The sequence below is a fragment of the Myotis davidii genome, unplaced genomic scaffold (genome assembly GCF_000327345.1).
Source record: "Myotis davidii unplaced genomic scaffold, ASM32734v1 scaffold392, whole genome shotgun sequence".
NCBI classification, from domain to species: Eukaryota; Metazoa; Chordata; class Mammalia; order Chiroptera; family Vespertilionidae; genus Myotis; species Myotis davidii.
The window spans coordinates 506,704-512,357 of NW_006284244.1; positions in this window are offsets into that span (position 1 = coordinate 506,704).

A 5,654-nucleotide genomic window follows, 5' to 3' on the forward strand; every position below is an offset into this window, starting at 1 on the left:
ACGGGAGTGGTTAGGGGGTGATTAGGCTGGCAGGCATGTGAGCGGTTGGGGACCAGCAGTCCCAGATTGTGAGAGGGATGTCCGACTGCTGGTTTGGGCCCGATACCAGCAGTCGGACATCTTCCACAGGGATCGGGCCTAAACCAGCAGTCAGACATCCCCCAAGGGGTCCCAGATTGGAGAGGGTGCAGGCTGGGCTGAGGGACACCATCCCCCCTCCTCCCCCAGTGCACAAATTTTATGCACTGGGCCTCTAGTGTTCAATAATAGCACTAAAGCCAAAAATGTATTGTTACACATTCAAATGTCCATCCATATTGCTGGGAGGGAAGTAAAACCAAATGATGATAGACATAAAATGATAGTATGACAGAGAATACAAATTTTGGGAAGTGTAAGAAAATTTCTCCTTCCTCTTTTGTGACCCGGACAAAGTAAATAAATGAGGTATTCTGCCAATATGTGACAATATTTATCTCCATCACTTTCTAATAACTTTCTAGTGTGGTTTTCAGTTTTAGTTAGAAACAGATGTACTTCTATAGCTCTGGCATAGCTGAAAGTATCACTTTGAGACAGGAATCTAAACAGGAACTGGATTCACTATTCATAATCTCATACAAATTTCTAATTTTTAAGTAAAATTGCTAAATATTTAAAATATCTGGTAATGAGATCTGGGCAAGTTACAATGGGACTTTCAGTTTTCTTTAAAATATACCACAGAAACCCTAGGTCTTACTGGTTCACTGTAGCTCAGCAGCACTAGAACATTGAGCTCTGTGTATGACAGTTGGTCTAGGGCAGTGGTCGGCAAACCATGGCTCGCAAGCCACATGTGGCTCTTTGGCCCCTTGAGGGTGGCTCTTCCACAAAATACCACGTGCAGGCTCACACGTACAGTGCGATTGAAACTTTGTGGCCCATGCTCAGAAGTCGGTTTTCGGCCTGGGCGGGTCTATTTTGAAGATGTGGCGTTAGAAGAAGTGGGGGTACGTTCACTGAGGTCGACCCCTCAGATTGAGGATGTTTTTAGCAAAGGCCAGCTTAGGAGTACCCTAATTAAGTTAATAACGATATACCTACCTATATAGTTTAAGTTTAAAAAATTTGGCTCTCAAAAGAAATTTCAATCGTTGTACTGTTGATATTTGACTCTGTTGACTAATGAGTTTGCTGGCCACTGGTCTAGAGTCAAGTTGGGTCAGCCAGAACTTCCATAATCTGGACTCTGGGAGAAAGACACACTACTGGCATGATGCACGTTTAGTGTCTAGCGCCCATGTAAAGCACTTTGTAGTAGTTTGCTGTTATTATTTTTGCCTTGCTTACATAACAAATTTTCTTCCTATGTATATTAGACTGTGACTCTCCTTTCTTTTTTAAATTGAGATATAATTAACGTATGACTATCCTAGTCTTTATTTCTCCAATGTGCTGGACATTACTTTGAATAAAGCACTTTTGATGTTTCTCTTGAAATTATCAGGTTTTCTTTGATTACACAATCTGCGTTATTAACTGGTATACCTGCTAAGTACCAGCTCTGTCCTACTTTAGCTATGTGACGTCTGAGAAATTACTTAATGTCTTTGAGCGTCATCTGAAAAATGCAGATAGTGATAACTAATTCATTAGGTTGTGATGTGAATTAAGTGAAATAATTTCTGTAAAACACTTAACTCAGTGCTAGACAATATGATTGGTTCAGGCCCCAACTACTAGACTTTCTTTTACATTGAACTTGGGCACAGATAATCAGAGGGAATGAGAAAGGGAAATTATTTATAGACTGGATGCCCAGTGCAAGAACTCATGCACCAGTCAGGTTCCTCTGCCTGGCCTGCAGGGTCGGGCGGAAACCAGCTCTCCGACATCCCTCAAGGGATCCTGGATTGCTAGAGGGCACAGGCCAGGCCGAGGGACCCCACTGGTGCACGATCTGGGCCAGGGAGGGATGCAGTTGGTTGGTCAGCTGAGGAGGGACTGCAGGAGGGCTCCAAGGTGTGTCTGGCACATCTCACTCAGTCCCGATCAGCGGACCCAGCAGCAAGCTAACCTACCAGTTGGAGCATCTGCCTGCTGGTCGTCAGTGCACATCATAGTGAGCAGTTGAGCAGCCTTAGCATATCATTAGTATATTACTCCTTGATAGATTAAATGACTGACCGGAGAACCGGACATTTAGCATATTAGGCTTTTATTATATAGGATGACCTAAGTTGGTTTGTTTGTTACTTTAAATCAGTAGGATAAAAACATTTTATGCCATCATGTAAGATATAATTTGCAATCAGCAATTCATTAACTTGTATTGCTATGAACAGGGAGGCAAATTTAGCAAAGAGATGAAAAAACAAACAAACAAACAAACAAACATGGGCTCTGGAGTAAGTTACCTGGGTTCTAATCCCAAACCAATCATTCACTAGGCTGTGTGACCCCGGATAAGTTTTTAAAATTTCCTCTGGAATCTACTTACTCATCTATAAAACAGAGATAATAATAGTACTTTCCTCATAAGGTCAGAGTGGAGATTAAATAAGTTAATACAGTTCAGTGCCATAGAACAGTGCCTGGAACTTGGTAAGCATTCTGTAATAGTTTGCTGTTGTTATTTTTTACCTTGCTTATATTCCAAATTTTCTTACCATGTATATTAGACTGTAACTATCCTCTCTTTTTTGAATTGAGATGTAATTAACATATGACTTTCCTAGTCTTTATTTCTCCAATGTGCTTATTTAATCTTAATTAACTAAACAACATTCTTTTTCAAAGCCTGATTTCTGAACCTGGTAGTAAATCCATGTCCTTACAAGTAATCTATAATAATAAAAGTGTAATATGCTAATTAGACCGAACAGCCAAACGACCTTCCAGACGTCATTCCAGACGTCCTTCTGGATGAAGCTGCAGCAGCGGGGGCCAAGGCAGAGGCGGGTAGGGGTGATCAGGCAGGCAGGCGAGCAGTAAAGGGCAATCAGGCAGGCAGGCAGAGTGGTTAGGGGCTATCAGGCAGGCAGGTGAGCAGTTAGGGGCATCAGGCAGGCAGGCAAAGTGCTTAGGGACGATCAGGCAGGTAGGTGAGTGGTTAGGGGCAATCAGGCAAGCAGATGAGTGGTTAGGGGCAATGAAGCCAGCAGGGGAGGGCAGTTAGGGGCAATCAGGCCAGCAGGGGAGGACAGTTGGGGGTGATCAGGCCGGCAGGGGAGCAGTTAGGGCTATCAGGCTGACAGACAGAGGTGGTTAGGGGCGATCAGGGAGGGAGGTAGGCGAGCGGTTAGGAGCCAGCAGTCCTGGATTGTGAGAGGCATGTCCAACTGCCAGTTTAGGCCCAATCCCACAGGGATCCCTGCGGGATCAGGCATAAACTAGCAGTCAGACATCCCCTGAAGGGTCCCGGATTGTGAGAGGGTACAGGCTGCGTTGAGGGACTCTCCTCCCTTGCACAAATTTTGTGCACCTGGCCTCTAGTGTTGTATAAAAATTCCTTGGTAGATCTGTCATATAATGAGTGCAGTATAACTTAAAGCAACATGATGTATTATACTGTAATGTTTTAATTTAACTGGAAGCCAGAGATCATATGTAGTTTTCTGTAGTAAACTTTAATGTTTTGAAACACAAATATATAAATTTTATGAGTTAATAGAACTTAAACTAGTGTCTCAATTGTATTATTACATCTAGTGAGTTATATTTTAAAAAAATCTTTTGCAAGTATAATCCATAATTTCTAATCTTTACAAAAGTTTGCTCCTTTTGTGATTCTTAACACCAATCTAGTATGCTTTCAATTATTCATTTTATGTGTTATCTAATTTGGAAAGACTATAATATTCCTATAACCTTTCTTTCGGAATGAAAGAAAAATTGAGGTATCTTCTAAATTATATTGTAACTTCAGGCAAACTGATGTTATATTTTTAGCTTTAAAAAAAGTCCTTCCAGTGCTGCACTGTTTTGTTATTATTTTAAGATACACATTACACTCTTTTTGTTTTAAGTATTCATACACAAGGAAGGGGTCCCTCAGCCTGGCCTGCACCCTCTCACAGTCCGGGACCACTGTCTCCTAACTGCTGACCTGCCTGCCTGCCTGATCACTCCTAACTGCTCGCCTGCCTGCCTGATTGCCCCTAACCATTCTGCCTGCCTGCCTGATCACCCCTAACTGCTCGCCTGCCTGCCTGATTGCCCCTAACCACCTCTGCTTAGGCCTCTGCCACCGCACTTCATCCAGAAGGACATCCAAAATAATGCCTGGGAGGTCATTAGGCTGTCCTATCTTCTTAGCATATTATGCTTTTATTATTACAGATATATTGATTCCAGAGAGGAAGGGAGAGGAAGAGGGAGAGAGAGATAAAAACATCAATGATGAGAGAGAATCACTGATTGGCTGCCCCCTGCAATGTCCCCCGGGCAGGTGCCCTCATTGGCAATCAAACCATGACCTCCTGCTTCATAGGTAAATGCTCAACCACTGAGCCATGCAGGCTGGGCTTTCCTTCTGCTTTTTTATGGACCTTGGTGCTTCCTCTGAGTGGCCCTCCCCAGGGAACTGTGAATAACAACTGTCAAACTCTTTCTGACCTCTCTCTCTCTCTCTCTGGATCTGCACTTGTCTTCATCATACCTCACCCAGGTATGGTGGAAGCAGTTTACCATGCACTTTCACATTTATCAACAGAGCCCATTTCCAGGAGCATCTGAGGTTGAAACATGGTATCAGTGGTCTTTCACTGGGTCCCTGTCCAGCTCCCAAATAATTATTTCTTCTTTTTATAAAAAGTTCTGCTCTTTTGAAGCTCTTGACATTCAAGTTGACCATCCCCTATCCTACCTCTTTAATCAATACTTTGGATCCAGTTGGACTCTTGGTTCTCTTCTTTACCCCAAGTCCTGCCATTATCCTGGGTGACCATAGCACACATTTGTTTATCTATTTCACACTGTGGCATATTGCTTCATATTCATTATTTGGCTTATATCTATGTATCTTCACTTCTATTCATCTCCAACGCCCTGGTTCTATAGCTACACTTGGATGTTCTGCACTCACAAAATCCTAAATTAAAATGTGAATCAATTATGCATTGTTAGATAGCAAATCACTCCAGAACTTAAAGGCTTAAAGCAATATATGCACACATAGTATGTTTTTATTCAGACCATTAAAAATGATCATCATTGATTTTAAAGCCCTGAAACAAAGTGTCCTCTATTCCAGGTCAGCTCTTGTCTGTGAATTTTCAAATCTTTATATCTGTTTATCAGTGGATTAACTTCTCCACACTCTAAATGTTCATCCTTTAAAATATGTTCATATCCTTTGATCTGTCCTCACCTACTCTTCTTTGAGGACATATATGATATCATGCTCATCCCATTATTTATAACTAGAGGCCCGGTGCACAAAAATTTGTGCACTCAGGAGGGTCCGTCAGCCCAGCCTGTGCCCTCTCAAAGCCTGGGACCCCTCGGGGATGACCACCTGATGGCTTAGGTCTGCTCCCCGGGGGTTTGGACCTAAGCTGTCAATCAGACATCCCTCTGGCAGCCCGGCAGCCCTTGGGGGATGTCCACTTACCAGCCGGGAGCAGACCTAACTGCAGTCGGACATCCTTAGCACTGCTGAGGAGGCGGGA